Genomic DNA, 17,903 nt, shown 5'->3' with positions numbered 1-17,903 from the left:
TTACTTTCATGATGTGTTAAATTTCATTTTAAAAGAACAATAATGAATACATCTACATGCAGAAAAGAAGAGGAACATAACAATCATCAGCGCATGAAATAACAAGACGTTGATAACGGAGTTCGTCCAGGAGGAACTACGTCTCTGGGCCCCGGTGTCAAGATGGTGTAGGCCGCTGCATTAAGTGATGTCAATAAAGATAATGTACACAAGAGATGATGTCGCGATCATGCAAGGAAAAATGCCCTCATGCAAGAGTGGCTCTAAGAGATGTTCCACAACTAGAACTCTCAATCAAAAACTCCTATCAGTATGACACAAAAACATGCATGATGAGCATCCCGCCAACATGGCACAAAAGGGATCTCAATAACAAAATCATGCATGACGACAACAAGAGTATCTAAACAACATACAACAAGGGATCTCAAAACATAACCTGAAGAGTTATGATAGCAAATACATCACATAGAAGATTCCCCATCAAATCAAGCAAGGAATCATGACAACATGTAATAAAGAAGATCCTGCATCAACGTCAATCAAGGATCCATGCAGCATAATACATAAAGAAGAAATACATCAACAATAATCATATACCTCACACCACGGGCCATCTGAAGAAGTGGATGTTCATATCTTTAGCAAAACAATCCACGTGAACAACGTTGTTCACATTGTCGATGCACAGGCAGGGCCTATTACCAATCTGGACTTTGGCTCCCCTTGCATCGATAGTTTTCTAGCTTTCACAATCATGGGCATCTGAAACAGCAGCTGTCAAAGTACTGAAGCTTGCTGAACCATCAATCTCACAGCAACGCTCGTAAGAATAAGACTGCTCTGGATTCCCTGCAATGTAGCTCTCTAGCTATCTGGCTGTGTAGCGCTCTGGTTATGTCGCTGCAGCTCTGCGACTCTACCTGACCCTTTGGTTCTTTGGCTCACCTTCTCGCGCTGCCTCAATCACGCTCTGTGACTCTGCGGCTCTGCGGCGCTCTGGCTTTCAAGCGCTCTACTTTCAAGCTTCTCTGAGTAAACGCGGCACTATCTAGCTATCTCTGGCTATCTGGCCCTCTCGTGCTGTGGCTCTCCGTCGGGTGCAGCCTCCTCCTTGGCTCTCTGGCACTAAGGCTCTCGGGCACTCTAGCACAGGCTCTCTAGCCCTCTCTCTAGCCTCGGCTCTCTGCATCCATCATGTTTTATAACACGTTTTGGGACAAGGCCGCTTAAAAATCGGGGTTTGTTTTGTTTATAATAGAAGTTGTTTGCATAGAAGGATCGGCGGCGCAACAAAACCACAAAAATGGCCTTTTTTTTGTTTACACACAAATACACGCGGAAACACAAAAAAACTAAAAACCTCGGACTTCAAATTTCATGAAATCGGGTCTATAAATCTATCGGGTCCGCGCTATATCGCAATCGCATATCGCTGATGTCAATGGCCCTGTATATCAGGGGATCGCCGATATGCCGATTAGATCTGGACCGTTGATCTGTTCCTTGATCGAACGGTCCGTATTGCATCGCATCGCCCCTTGGTATCTGGAATCGCCGATCTCTGATATGTCGATCGTCGATCTGCCAATCTCCGATATGGCGATTGCCGATCTGCCAATTGCCGATAAGCTGATTAAATCTGGACCGTTGATCTGACTTCGGATCCGACGGCTGAAATCGCATCGCATATCGCTATTGCTACGGCCCGGGGTTCTACCTTTGGCATCCGCTGACGCCGATATCTGCAAATCGCATGTCGTTGGTTCTAAAGTACCGATATCGCTGATTGCCTACCCCCAACTCCGATTAATCGGAGATCGCTGATCGGGGCTCTAAAAGCCCGGCCTTAAGTCTGCCCTTTGGACTCCTTCCGATGCGATTTGCCTTTTAAAAGCTAAAAACCCATTTTTAGAGGAAATGCCTCCTTTTTCAAAGGAATCAAGGCAAACTCTTTTCGCGATAACTTCATCATCCGGACTCAGATTGGAGTGTCGTTCGCACCGTTGGAATGAGGACGACGAGATCTACGCTCTGGTCCTGGGTTGACATCATTCTGAACACTTTGATTTCCGAGTGTTCATAAACCTTCTTTGTCCTATGTGTCTCTCTGGAGCCACCTGGATCCGTGAGTCGCCCTGTGGTCGCATGTTGCTCCAGTAAGTACCCCAAGCCCCCCAGAGCTCAATGCATGCAACATGCAGGACCCTTATAAGAAGGTCTCTCAACAACTCCAAGTCGTTCAAGAAAGTCACAGATTTGACCTTTCACGAGGCTTTGACAAAATGTCTATGACCTATACATCAATCTCAATGCGATGGAACCTCCTCGCTCATCAACTTACCATATCCTAGATAAGGCAGTATTTGATGTCTATCAGCTGGAGCAATCATCAAATACGGGATTCCTCAATAATCGAATCCCCCCTCTGGTTGTCACAGAGAATCACAGTGGTATTCATCATGTGTACAAACAGCTCACTAAAGAGCTTCCACAACTAGGCAGCTTCATACGAGATCATACTCGTAGCTATGTATTCGGTCTCGGCGATGCTTATAGCAACCGACTTCTGCTTCCTGCTCATCCATGATATTGAAGCAGAACCCAAAGAGAACCAGCGTTGAGAAGTGCTCTAGTGATCCTCCACACTGCTTGCCCAGTCAGCATTCGAATAATCATGCAGCTTCATATTTCTGACAGTGTATCTCAATCCATGAAAGATTGTGCCCCAATGATATCTCAAAAGATTGTTGGCACCAATCTAGTGAGGCTCAACCAAATATGAGCTCACCATGCTAACTGCAAAACATATGTCTAGACGGAAGTTCACCAAGAACATCAATGCAAATGAGTTTATGGAACTCAAAGGCATTTCCCAAATCTGGTCCGGCATCATCACCATATAACTTCTGAAAGTTAAGATCCTCGAGGTAGTCACGGGCTTGCAGTTTACCATTCCACATCCGCAATCCAACTCCCTCTTACTTTTGCAAGTGAGAGGGTCTACGAGGGTCTACACCTGTTTGAAATAGGTCGTCCTCAGAAGGTGCTGGTATGAGAGGTCTATCATCCACAACCTTCAAACAATGGTTTAGATCGGCTTCACTCTTAGTGAATCTCAGTGTCATCTGACAGCTATCAATCCTCTCACACTACGCTCGGGGAATTTTGCTTCAAGCCATAGAGGGCTTTCTTCCACCTGCATACGTGAGATTCCTGATCATGAATCTTAAACCCCTCCGGTTGTTCCAAACCTATGGACCTGCCACATGAGGGGAATGGTCCCCTTGTAAGATTTTCCTTCGGTACATCTCAAACATGTACTTTCATGCTCTTTTTGAATTCAGGCATCCTTGTCACCATCTGACTCACAGACCTCCGGTGCTATGTGTCAATGGACATGGTCCCTAGTGGACTTCCTGCGATTTGATACAACCCTAAACTCAAAAACATCTTTGAAAATTCTATTTTCAAACACGTACCTTTCCAACGATGAGTGCCACCCTGTAACCTTTGACTTCCATTGCCGAAATGGACACCAGGTTCTTCTTGCGATCAAGTACATCAAAGAGATTTTGTAAATGAATCGAGTTACCCTCATTCAATTGAGGGGTAACATTCCCTACACCCTTTCTGGGATAGGTGGCATCGGCTCCAAGTATAATCCCACGATTGTTTCCATCTCTACCAAATTAGAGAGTGCACCCTACTATCCGATGAAGTGCCTTGAAGCACTACAATCAATAAGCCAGATTCCCAAAGAAACTGAAGGAGAGGGCCAATACAAGATAATGCTTCTTTATCTTATCAAAAACAACATTTGATTCTTCATACTTGGGGTTCCTTGCTTTCTTTGAAGAATCGGCCATTTCCTTGATGACTTGCATTACCTGTCATTCCTTTGATCATTGAAGATGTCCCTGGAATGATTGTTATCTTCATCAAGAGATGTGTCTCTGCCATTTGAACACTCTTTCGCATAATGGTCGAACTTATTGCAACCAAGGCATCTGCCTTTCCTTCCACCCTTAGATCTGGACCTCCCAATGAAGTGATCTTTATGTAGGCCATCAAAAACTTTCGTTGCGCCATTCTGATAATATTCTCTGCTTCGACTTCACCCTTGGTGAATTTGAAGAGGGATGAGGAATCCACTGATCCTTTTGTCCTTTCCCAACTGTCTTCAGTGATTATTCTTTCACTCTTGCTTGGGCATTGTCTTCACCTCAGCGCTGATACCATGTTAATTTTAGGTATGTTCTATGCTTAGAGCAATTTATTTCAATTTTCATAGTTAGCTCAATATCTTTTCCAGATTAGCAATCACATCAGCATTAAAGTAAACTGCAGATAGAACATAAATATAAATCGCAGAAGACAAGCCAAGACAAGAGGACACAAGATGTGGTGCTAGCCAGGGACAAACCCCAATGTGGGGAAACCTTTGATCAATTCTTCTTATATGTTCTTCAATAGTTCAGTAGAGAGAGAGATAGTACATGTACAATAGAAGTCAACACTTTGACTTATCTAGATAAGAGCATAGATCATCTCCAAGAAGATGATACATGAGATCAGTTGAAGACATGTTGCTTCAACTGATTCTCCAAGGTGACTCCTTCACCTATCGTTGTGTTGCATTTCTTCATCATGCTGCACCTCACCATGTTGCACCCATCATCACTATGCTGCATCTCATCATGCTTCATTAATCATGATTGTACCCATCACTATACTGCATTATGTGCCATTGTTGCACCATGTTGCCATACTAACCTATGTGTTGGTTGCATTTGCTTGCTTGTTGTCCCTAGCTTGCTTGGTGTCCCAAGTATGCTTGTTGTCCTTAGCATGCTTGCTGTTGCATGCTAGTTGTCCCTTGCATGCTAGTTGTAACATTGCATGCTTGGTGTATTTGTTGTTGAGTACCATACAACTGTCCCAATGTTAGTTAGTTGTCCCTTGCATGCTGCTCTCCTTCGGAGACAGATGCTCTGGTTGTTCCGGCAGTTCCTGGCTGTTCCGGCAATTCCAACAATTCCGGTAATTCCCGTTGTTCCCAGCAGTTCCAGCTTCTGCCCTGTGCATCAACTTTCTCCCCTGTTCCGATAGTTCCTGGAAGTTCCGGCAGTTTCGGCAATTCCGATTGTTCCCGGCAATTCCAGTAGTTCCGACAATTCCGGCTAGTTCCGGCTTTTCCCGGCAGTTCCGGCTTTTGCCCTCTACGTTAGCTTTCCTGGCTGTTCCGGCAGTTCCGACTATTCCCAGCAGTTCCGGCAATTCCGGCTATTCCCTACAGTCCCGACAATTCCAGCTATTCCGGCTATTCCCAGCAGTTAGGCTGCAGTGTATTAGCTTCGATATTTGTTTTAGGAAGCAGTAAATAATTTGTTTCAGTAATGGACAAATAGGAAAAGTTTAATCAGTCGTTGTAGTAGCGATTCCGGTTTGTGGAATTTTCACACTTACCTTAATTTCTAGTTTTGACTTTCAAGAAGGAAAACTAGTGCTTGAAAAGCCTCACATGTTCTAAAAGATTCCTCTTGAAGTTTTAGTTGAGATCCTTTGAAAGCTTTCTCATCTTTGTAACAATCTAATAAAAAGGCATAGTTTTTCTTGTGGGAGCTTGGGTTTCACCCAAGGCATCATTTTCTCCTTATTTAGAAGGAGAAACATGTGGGTGGATTGATCTTGCATTGTTTTCTTAGTTTTCATTTTGCATGCCTTAAGAATTAACACAATCTCACCATCACAATCTAACTTTCTAAATTTGATTTTGCTACTAGTTTCCATTTTATGTCTTGCATTTGAAGTTTTGCTTTTAAGTACAACTTGGGATTTTACTTTGGAGCAACTTATTTCATTATATGCAAGCATCTCAATTCATGTGGCAAAGTTTGATTTAGTTAATTTAACAATTTGCTTCATGTTTGCCTCACTATAGGCTCATTGGTTACTTGCTCATTTATTTTAAAGTTATTTGCTCACTTTGCAAGCATATCATACTTTGAAGCTTCATCTCATTTCATTGCTTTAATTGGTTGAGTCCTGATGATGAGTCTTGGTCTAGACTCGAAACGTCGACAAATTAAAGATGAACACTATGGAATATCCGAATTCAATTTCTCAAAAACCACACCACAAAAATCTACAAACCATTATCATTGATATATCATTTGTTAAAGCACTTACTTTGAGCAACTTACAACCTTATGTGCTTATGAAGCTTATGTTCTAATATCTTGTACAATTTTGACCAGTTATCTAAGTTATCTCATTGAGCATATTTCCATTTACTTGAGGCATTTCCTTTTACAAACACCAATAAACCTACTTGCATTTCATTTAATCATATTAGTGTAGCTTGCATCTCTACTAAAAAATTATCTCCAAACACAAGCTTGGTTGAAAGACATCTCTTAGGTACCTTTTTATTTCATCAACTTGAGGGACATAGACCCTTTTATGTAGTTAACACGGTGACCTTGCAATCGTCAGAGCCACAATCTCCACAGCGCCAGAGGCATCCGGAGTGTTGGATATTCCAAAGGAGATATCGTTAATATAACATTGGTTGTCTTTCCTTGGATCTCCTTCCACAACTTACATAAGAGACTTGTTTCAAAACTGTTGAAAGAAGGGTCACACCTAGACTAGACATTTAGATTAAAATTAACCAAGATAATTGCATCAAACTTTAGTTTAGGTGCATTTCATGCCAATACATTTTACTTGCAAATTATCCATGTACTTGTTATTGAGAAATATGTTTTGAATTGAATACTTTATTTGGGCATGTATTGTCTCATTTATTTTTGCAAGTAAAGTTCTAACTTGTCCTTTTGCAAGACATTTCCATATTTGTTTCCTTGCATGCTTTGATTTTCTAAATGATCATATATTTTAAAACATTTCTTGAAAACATATTTTATATCTTACATTGATATCATATCTTGCTAACATCTTTTACTTGATTTACAGGATTGCTTGTGTTTCAAATTTGAAACACTTCATTTTATTTTGAACAAGTATTAGTTATTCTTAAAGTAATATTTGAAGGCACTGGTTCTATATATGCTTATCATTATCTCATGTGTCGATGGTTATTGAAGGTCATTTTATTTCATATTGCTCACATTATATTTGTTCATTGTCTTAAAAGTAACCCTAATGTAACATCTCCTAGAAACCTTCTAACTTAGTTTTCCATTTAGGGACCACCCCCCCTTAGCTGACCTAGGAGAGAGCATAAACGGAGAGAGTTGGGAATAGGTGACAGCCCCATCTCTTAGATTTGCGACCAACCTTGTGGGGTTAAGGCCTTTTCTCACTAACTGTTAGGTGTGTAACAGGTGGCAAGTAAACATTTTTGGTGTCATTGTTGGGAACAAGTCCTCTTGTACCTGGAATACAACTAACTTTTGGTTTCTTGCATGTTAGATTTTAGAGATAGATTCATGTTCAAGCGGCGACTCCACTTATTTCATTTTCTGCAAGGATTTTTGCTTGAAGCCTTCTTCTCGTAGACTTCTTGCTAATCTTGGACAGGAGCCTCTCTTTGGTATCCATTTGCTCTTTCAGGGTCAAGTGAGCATGACATCATGAATGAATTGTTTGCCCCTTGTGATTTTACTAACATTCCAGACTATCTGTATTTTATCATGAATGAAGCCATTGAGGCTATTGAAGAGTTGGCTAGTTTTCTAGGTAACAATGCCATTAGTACTAAAACTCACCTTAGTACTGAAACTCACCTTAGGAATTTCCACCTGTGTGAGAAAATGGTGCCATGATATTAACCATGACGACGTTAAAATGAAACTTTTCATCATTTCATTGCATGGTGATGCTTTGGGTTAGTTCATAGACTTACCTGCTAACAGATTCGATTCTATAGAATCAATCATTCATGCTTTTGAAGTAAAATATGGAGATAAAAGAAAGATCAAAGCGAAATCTAAAGCAAATGAAAATGATAAGGATCTCATCAAGAAGTTGACTCAAATGATTGAGGATATGCAACTCAACCAAGCTCAACTCATTAAGACCATGGAGGTAAATCATGCACAAGCAATAAAGGCCATGGAAGTCAATCATTTTAATCAGATGACCTCTATTCAAAATCATTTGATTACAATAGAAGCAAACCACACTCAATTAGTTAAGAATATGGAACTCAATCAAACCAAGATTTATAGCAAATCATGCAAAGGAAATGAGTACCATGGAGGTTAATCATTCTAGTCAAATGGTCACTCTTCAAAACATATTGTTTTCCATGGAAGAAAAACAAGGACAATTAGTCAACACCATGGAAACAAAGCATGCCAAGGAAATAAGTGTTATGAAGGCTAATCAAATCATTTTTCATAATAGGTTGGAGGAAATGGAAAGATTACAAGTAAAGAAATTTCAGCATAGGTCAGATCGCGAATGGGGAAAGAACAAAGAAACAAATCATAAGCCTCCTAATCCACTAAAGCAAGCTTCATCTTATTATGAGGAGGTCATTTATTCCATTGAAAAATGGCTAATTGAAGGCGACCTGGATAGCAAGGAAACTGAGGGGAATCAGGTTTATACTTATGAGATTGATCCATCACCCATGTCAGAGCAGATGCAGAATGGAGAAAGGCAGGTCACAGAAGTCTTGGATACTTCAAATTTTCCATCTGAGCATCTTCAAGATCGGGCAGAAAGGTCTACTTTGATCGCATCAACATCAACATCACGGTCTATTAAGAAGAAAAGAAAAAAGTGGAAAGGATTTGGTAAATCTGATGACCATGTACAACACAGTGTTGGGATGGATCAAAGTCCTAAGATATTTAGAATTGGACAGGGCACATTAGAAAAGCAGCCCATGGATCTGCCTGAAAGTAAGCAGGTTCTCAGCATGAACTTCATTGAGGACATCTGACGCCATGGGGCACCTCTGTATTTTATTTCTAACTTTATGTTTTGTCATTTTTGTTAAGTCGTTTCATTCTTGAATAAATTGTCATTCATGCTCTTAGAATAAATTTCCATTCAAGTATTTCTTCATTTCTGTATTTGGTTTTATATGATGATATTTTGGACAGACGCTACCGATATGTCTTTTATTGGTGGATGCAAATTCCAAGTTCTTGCATACTATCACTTACTATCTAGCATGCATCCCCATGTGGAGCCAAATGTTAACCACTGGAGTGGCACCTGAAGATTTTTTTGAAGACTCCATGCCCAAGGATGTATCAGAGGCTTCATGTACCATCAAAGATCATCATATCATCAGAATGTTTTTGAAGAAATTTCAACCCCCACTCCGGTTATCAGTTTTCATTATCACTCCATGCATTTAGTTTTAAATCTAAGCATGATAAAAATTCTTTTTTTTAAAACACAAATTTAGAGATTTCACAACTACTGAAATTGCAGAAATAAAACACAGTAAAATTATGACAGCGATACACAGAAAATAACACAGTGATTTTTGGTCAATGTGACCCTGGAAACCCCCCTACAACTCTTGGGGAAAACCAGTTTGAAAGCTCTTCTTTATTTCTGAAAATGTTTTTACCTAAGTAACCGAATTCGTTATATAGGGGCCACGTGTCCGAATCCGACGTGTCAGACACAATTCATCCAAAAAAAGTGTCCCAAAAACAGGATTTGTCGAATCCTATTAGGATTCTTCGAATCCCAAATGTGTCCCGAAATTCTCCAACGTGTCCCGATTTTTGACTGTGTGCCCTGTTTTCCACGATTCGTTTAGCGGAAAAGGGACTCCCGCGGGTTAGAAAACGCCGCATTTCCTCATTACAGTCACGTTGTTTATCATTTGGCAAGCATTGTTTGAGCTGTTTGCAAGTGGAGAAGGGTTTGTTTTCATAAAAATGTCTTGAAAGTGAGGGACTGACCAGGGCAGCCAAAGAAAATGCTTTAGTCTTTTAGAAGCTGCTGCCTGAGAATGTTTGAATATGCAAGATTTGGATCAAGGAGGAAGTTCCACATCATCTCTGTATTCTATTATTCTTAATACGAGAAAGGAGCATACCATAGAAAATTGATTTTCTCTGGCAGCTTTTAATCGTGTATAAATATATGGCCCCTGTTTTGGGCTAAACTGTGGCACACAAGAGCAAAATGCAGTCTTGTGATGCAGTGAATGCGAAAGACCCATATTTTTTACTGGGGTATTTTTTGCCAAGAGAGAGTTGGTATAGAATTTGAAATTTTGATATTATCATTCAGAAGTTGGGATATTTAAATTCCCAGATTTGATGCAATCTATGTCTGTTTAATGAATTATGAATCATGATTTATGTGACCACTGACATGTATTTGAATTTTGTATGTACTATGCATGCTATAGATGAAGATCTATGTTTGAAATCAATAAATTTGTATCATGAATTAAAATTTGTGTAAGAAATATCTAATTTTTAATATATATATGTGTGTGTGTGTGTGTGTGTGTATTTTTAATAAAATAATATATAACAAATCCTACGTGTCCTGTTCCAGGGGGTCAACGTGTCCGAATCCGACACTACGAATCTCAAATCCTACGAATCCCGAATCCCCGTGTCAGGTGTCTTAGGTTTTTACAAATAAACTGAAATACACAGTAAAAATTCCAACAACCACAAATTACAACTTATCTCGATTTTCGTGCTTGAACTCTGCCACGAAAGTTGTGCCAATCAGCAAATAACCAAAACAAAAAAAATTCCAACAATAAAACAGCGTTAAATGTTGTACAAACTGCCTCGAAAAATGTGCCCATAACTTGTACGGACTATATGAACCATACATATTTCATTTGTATGACTGCCTCGAAAATTGTGCCCAAATCTACATCAAAATGTGTGCCCTTGATGCTGTCCCTCTTCCTCGATTTTTGTGCCTCTCATGTTGTATGGTTTTTCCTTGGGATGTGTGCCAATAAATGTTGCTGCCCAAATTTGTTGAAATGTCTTCTTGCTGCTCTCCTTCACTTCCTCACTGCTCAGAAATTTTCTCTTTGCTCCATCTTCTCTTTCTCTCAAATGCTCATGAAATAATGAATTGATCTTTCTCTCTTCTTTCCTCTTTTTAGTCTCTAAATGACCTTTTGGGTTACCCTAAGACCTAATCGCTGGGATTCATTTAGATCTAGGGATGAGAATAAATGTGCATTTAATTCTCACTTTCTATTTTTTAACTCACCCACTTAAATAAAGACCCACTTAGCATTTTAATTCCATAGTCACTTTTTCACTTTCTAATTCTTCATTGACTTTAATAAAGTCGCCTTTAAATTAGAATGTAACTTTACCACTTATAAAGTCACTTTTAAATTAGAATCTAACTTTACCACTTATAAAGTCACTTTTAAATTAAATTGACTTTACCACTTATAAAGTCACTTTAAGAGAAAAGTACAAATAAATTTGGACACTTTTCCCAAGGCCAAAGATCAAAGCCTTAGGGAACCACTTGTCCTCTGGTACCTGTTAGACTCCGTCTTGTCAGCCTGATGCAATCAAATTCACTAAGGTTCATTTCCCGTCACTGGCAGTCATTTTAATTCTTGAGTCCAGGATTTGGTCTTGTGCAGGCCAGCGGAAGGTTCAGTAAGTTTTTCCGGGATGTCATTGTCAATAATGAGAAATTGATTCTTCTTCAAAACAGGGTTTTGAAGAAGAAATCATCAAATGTATCTTTTCATCATGTAGTTCCTCAGTTGCAGATGCTGGTTCTCCTCACCAAAGTTCGATGCTAATTATCCCTGCAAATAGACAAAGGAGCCATCATTTAAATCAGAAAATATCAAAGAAGCCAAAGTAAAATGGGGTCACATGGCTGAGAATCTGATGGATGGGAGACTTGATAGAGGTCTACTACTTGCTCTTGCAGTGGGAATTGCTGCAGGCACAGCTGCTACTATTACTTCAATAGGTTTTCCATATGATTTTGGTGTTTTCTATACTGCACTTCAAGTTAGAAGGGAAAAGAACAGAGAAGTTGAAGGCACTTGATTTTAAACGGGCAGAACTTGTTGAGGAGGAGCCAAAAACCATTGTATGATGCCCTAGTGAAGATGCAAGAAGAGTTGATGCCTCTGGGATTTATCTCCATATTGCTTACTGTTTTTCAAGGGGCAATCAATCGCCTTTACATACCAGAAAGCATTGCACATCGCATGTTACCGTGCAGAAGGCATGAACTCGCTGAAGGCCCTGCTTCAGAGGCTGCGATCCATTCTAGGGTGTTAACATCTTTTGTTGGATCCAATAATAGACATCTACTGTCATCGGGGGGTTCCGAAGCAAGCCACTGTAAGGAGGGAAAGAAACCTTTCTTGTCCATAGAAGCAATGCATGAGTTGCATATCTTCATATTTGTTCTGGCTGTCGTCTATGTGCTATTTTCTGTTATGACCACACTTCTGGGAATTGCAAAGATCCGCACATGGAGGTCCTGGGAGAGGCATTCGACCAAATAGATTCAATCCAAAAAAAAAAAAGCTATGAAGAAACATTTCATCAGTATTGCACATCATGATTTTGTCAAGAACCCACATCATGATTTTGTCAAGAACCATGTTATGGGGATATGGGGAAAGTCAGCTTTACTAAGTTGGATGGTTTCATTTTTTTAAGCAATTTTATGGCTCAGTAACAAAGACAGATTACAATACTCTACGATTGGGCTTCATTCAAAACATTGCAGCTCAAACCCAAATTTTGATTTTCACAAGTACATGATGAGAAGTAGAACACTTGAAGCTGACTTCAAGAAGGTTGTTAATCTAAGTGGATACCTTTGGTCTTTGGTGGTGATTTACTTGCTCCCCAATATTCATGGTTGGCATGCCATTTTTTGGATTGCTTTCATCCCTTTGATTCTTTTACTAGTTGTGGGTACAAAACTGGAGCATATCATTATCCCAAGAAGTTGCAGAGAAGCACACTTTTGTAGAAGAACGCTTTTGAAATCGCATTTTTCTTTTGGATACTGACAACTTACGGTTTCCACTCATGCATTATGGGAAAAGTTGGCTATATAATTCCAAGGCTTGTAATTGGGATAATTATTCAAGTTCTTTGCAGCTATAGTACCTTTTCACTCTATGCCCTTGTTACTCAGATGGGTACCTCATATAAAATGACATTATTTGGAGAGAGAGTCCGTCAGGGACTGTTAGAATGGCAGCAGAGGGCCAAGAGAAGAGTAAGTACCAGACTTGATGATGACAATGATAGAGGGAATCTACAGCTATTGAAGATCAATGACACATCGCAAATTCAATCAGAATCAATCCACGATTACGAAATAACAGAATGTTCAGAGTCCAAGATAGATATGCCAAAATCATGAAAAGGCTAGAAGCAGTAATCTTGTAATTGAATCAGCTGTAAAATGACAATTAATTTATCGATTGTCAACCAATTACAAATTTATCTACAGGTCTTGGAGACTTCAATCACGAAGGAGGGATATAATACATACCCTTCCATGCAAGCATCAATACCATTCAGATTGCATCAAAATTTGGCTTCAAATAAATAAGATATGCCCAGTTTGTAGTGTGGAGGTCTCGAATTGAACAAATCATTGACATGAACAGATACATAGTTAATCTAGTACTTTCAGGATATAAGCTTGGCTATACTTGTGGAGTAACCTGTAATTTTATTGGTAACAGCGTACATTTTTATTAGGATATTAGGACAGGCTCTTCTGCATTGATTATCAATTATATGTTCATGTAATTCAGAGAGTGAATGGCGGTTTGAAACAACGTTTCATAACGTTCCACCTCAGCAATGTTATCGCTAATGGTGTTGCACATGTCAAGCTGGTAATCAAACGGTGGTGACACAGGTAAATGTCTTCAAACTGAAAACACGTGGTGAGGTTGGTAAACTGCAGCTGCGATTGTTCAGGTGGAAACTTATTTAAAGGATCAGTTTTATATTTAAACAAAGACACCTGTCATAGCAAAGAAACACAAACCGATGATATATTTTTTGACTGCAGTTGCAAAGTGGCATTCAAAGGTTCGATTGCCTATTTCTGTCTTTAGTTAGTCTACGCTCCAGGATTAGTTTTCATGGGTCATTGAAGCTGGAATAATGGAAGGCTTTTCTATCTTTAGAGATTCTATTCTATTTTTGTAGCTTCAGGTGAAACAGCGCCCCTGTTTTGGGGTCGATTTGTTTTACCCTAGCAGAGTTTATTTAATGTATTGAAAATCATTTTGTAAGGGGAGGAGAGTTAGAAGAATTCTGAGCGTTGGTGGAGAAAAACAGAGCTTCTATTGTACAGTTTTGACAGAGATTTTAATAAAAATGCAGCTCTGACCCCTGAGATTCCTGTGGTATGAAATTTAACATTTGTGTCATCCTTTGTTTCATATGTAGCCTGTTATGTGTTCATTTCATTTCATGATCGTTTCCAATTGAACAAATGAAGTGTTAAGGTAGAATTCATAATTTGTATGCTCTGCCTTTAAGTTTGTTCATATTTAATGTTTTCTTCTGTTTGACAAGGATTCATCTTCTATGCCCTTGTCAACTCCTCAGCAGTCTTGCCGTTCCATTTAATCTCAATTTGATGTTAAAATTTCTTGCCTACCTTGCCTCAGGAGATAATCTGTGTTTTTGATTATATTTCTCTGTTTCAAGCTGTTTTTTGCCCATGCAGCCCAGAAAACCAATCATTTATCAAAAAAAAATCCCTTTCTATCAATTTACTAGCCTAAAATCAGCATTCTTTATCGGTCATCTCAGCCCCTTTGAAAACTTGTCTGCCGAGATTGACCCGGAGAGAGCCCTCTCCTGTCCTCGTAGGGCTAGCTACGAGGCTGAGCTTGGTTTGATGTTGCCTTGAGTTTTGCCTTCTTCAGCCTGAGGCAAATTCGAGCGCTAACAGTACCCAAATTTTAACACTCCCTCTTACTGAGGAAAGTGTTCCTCACCACTCCCATCTTGTCTCTGAAGTAGACATGCTTGCCCCATGGTAAGGCTTTGGTGAGAATGTCTGCTACCTGCTCATTTGTGGAAATGTACTCAAGCTTGTCAATGCCTTTTTGGACATAGTCTCTAATGAAGTGATATTTGATCTCAATATGCTTTGACTTGTCATGAAAAACTGGATTCTCCATGAGTTTTATGCAACTTTGATTATCACAGTAAATTACTAAAGGTCTCAATGCCTGACCAAATAGACCAAAGAACATCTTGCGAAGCCATATGGCCTCACAACTAGCCAAACTAGCAACCATATACTCTGCCTTAGTTGAGCTCAATGCAATTGACTGTTGTTTCCGGCTGATCCATGACACAACTGCCGAACCCAACCCAAAACAGCACCCGAAGTACTCTTCCTATCTGAAGCACAACCTGCCCAATCTGAATCCATGTACCCTGCTAGTCTCACTCCATCACCTTGTCTATAATCCAGACCAAAATCCACAATCCCCTGCAGGTAACGAAGAATGTGTTTTGTTGCCCCCCAGTGCACTCTCCTGGGCTCACACATGAACTGACTCATAGTGTTAATTGGAAAACATATATCTGGTCGAGTGTTGACCAAATACATCAATTTACCAATCAGTTGTCTGTATAGAGTAGGATCCACCAACTCAGAATCAGAAGCGTGAAGCTTCTTCCAGTTAGTGATCATAGGTGTAGACATGGGTTTGCAGTCCTCCATGTGAAATTTGCTAAGAATATCCACAATGTACTTCCCTTGTCCTAGGAAGAAATGCCCCTCCTCCTACCACACCTCCAATCCCATAAAATAATGCATCAAGCCGATATCCTTCATCTCAAACTCTGAAGCAAGATCTCTCTTGCAACCCTCAATGAGTCTCTCTGCACCAGTGATGATCAAGTCATCAACATACAACACCAGAATGAGAGGCTCCTCACCCACCACAATGAAGTATAGGTTCGGATCAGCCTCACTCTTTGTGAAACCCAACTGTTGCAAGTATGTATCAATCCTTGAGTACCAAGCTCTAGGAGCTTGCTTCAAGCCATAGAGTGCCTTTCTCAATCTGCATACATGGGTCTCATTCCCATGCACCTCAAAGCCTTGCGGCTACTCAATATAAACCTCCTCCTGAATGAAGCCATTGAGAAATGCGGTCTTCACATCCATCTCGTGGATCTTCCAACCCATCTCTATTGCAATCAATATAATGGAGTGAATAGATGTATACCGAGCTACGGGAGCGAAGGTCTCCTCATAGTCAACTCCCCTAACCTGTGAGAACACTCTCACCACAAATCGAGCCTTGAACTTATCGATGCTGCCATCTGCAGCATGCTTTATCTTGTAGAGTCATCTGGAAGTAACAATTGATTTACCTTCAGCCCTTAGCACTACCTCCCAAACATTGCTCTTCATAATAGAAGAATACTCCTCCATCATGGCCTCTCTCCAGACCTGTTGGTTGACTGCCTCCTCATAACTAGAAGGCTCGGAGTCAACAATGCTTGTTACCAATGCCATGTAACTACAGAACCACTCTGGTGGTTTACTCTCTCTAACCTGTCTCTTTGGCCCAGCAACTAATGTGGCCTCGCGCAAGGTATCTTGAAGCCACTTGGGCTTCCTCTTCCCTGAGCATACTTATCCAACCAAGTGAAAGAATCCTCATCATCATAAGAAGCCTGAACTCCTGAAGACCTGCCAACTTATCTCATTCCTAAATCTGTGCCTGTAGATGTTGAAGTATCGTGCGAACTGTCCATTAGTGGACTACCCTGTGAACTGCTCTGCGGACTGCCCTGCATGTTGCCCGAAGAACCACCCACCTGACTCTGAGAGCCACTACTCACTGATGGACCTAACACTGTAATCGATGTACCTCCTGATCCCTGACCACTAGATCCCTATGACTGACTCAGTTGCTCCTGAGGGTCTGGTGACTCTGGATACTCTAACTCTCATAACCTCCTGAAAGCTCTCTCCTCCTCGAACTTCACATCCCGCCTGACAACCACTTTCCTCTGCGCAGGAATACAAATCCGATAAGCTTTCGAGGTCTCGCTATAACTCACAAAGATGCCCTTGTCTGCAATGGGCTCTAGCTTGGTCCTGTTCTCCTTAGGGACATAGGAATATGTAAGGCACCCAAAGATACGAAAGTGCCCAACATCAAGCTTCTTCCCAGAAAAAGCCTCCTCCGGAGTCACATTCCCCAAGGCACGATGTGGACTCATGTTCTGCAAGTACATAGCAGTGTTGCAGGCCTCTGCCCACAAAAATAAAGGTGACCCCTAATCATGAAGCATAGCTTTGGTAGCCCCTACAATGGATATGTTCTTTCTCTCCACAACTCCATCCTGCTGGGGGTTATAAGGAACTGTGAACTCCCTCCTAATGCCTGCCTCAGCACAAAAATCAACAAACTCACCAAGGCTATACTCCCCTCCATTTTTTGACCTGAGGACCTTGATCTTCCTACCTATCTGGGTCTCCACAAGAGCTTTGAACTCTTGAAACCACTTGAAGACCAGCTCTTGGTCTTCAAGAAATAAATCCAAGTCTTCCTAGAGTGGTCATCAATGAATAAAACATAGTACTCATAGCCACCCAAGGATACATGAGACATCAGACCACTCACATCGATGTGAATCAAATCAAGGATTTCGGTCGTTCTGTTGTCGCTGTTGGGAAAAGGGAATCTAGCAAACTTCCCCATAGCACATCCTCTACATACATCAAGGTGATCAGAACTGAAATCTGGCACACCAGTGGTGATCTCCCGCAATGTACTCAAGGCCCTATGATACATGTGCCTCATCCTGCGGTGCCAAATCTCACACAACTCTAAACTGCTAGATCTAATGTCGGTCTTGTCTCGGGTGTTGCTACTCAATGCCATCAGGGGCTGGAATGAGAACTTGTACACCTTGGCA

General features: G+C 40.5%; 1 protein-coding gene and 1 pseudogene across 1 annotated transcript in view; one reads left to right on the top strand and one right to left on the bottom strand.

The window, feature by feature from the left end:
• Positions 1-17,903, bottom strand: part of EMB2754 (Vacuolar sorting protein 39) — a 229,463-nt gene that overhangs the window by 172,909 nt on the left and 38,651 nt on the right. The window lies entirely within an intron of this gene.
• LOC149185294 (MLO-like protein 1 pseudogene) lies at positions 11,969-13,347 on the top strand (annotated as a pseudogene).

This window comes from Pinus tabuliformis, chromosome 3_2, assembly GCF_031772625.1.
Source record: "Pinus tabuliformis cultivar Carrire ecotype Pingquan chromosome 3_2, CPIR1, whole genome shotgun sequence".
In the NCBI taxonomy this organism is placed as follows: domain Eukaryota; kingdom Viridiplantae; phylum Streptophyta; class Pinopsida; order Pinales; family Pinaceae; genus Pinus; species Pinus tabuliformis.
The sequence above is the reverse complement of the archived record's forward strand: the minus strand, read 5'-3'. Positions and strand labels throughout refer to the sequence as shown.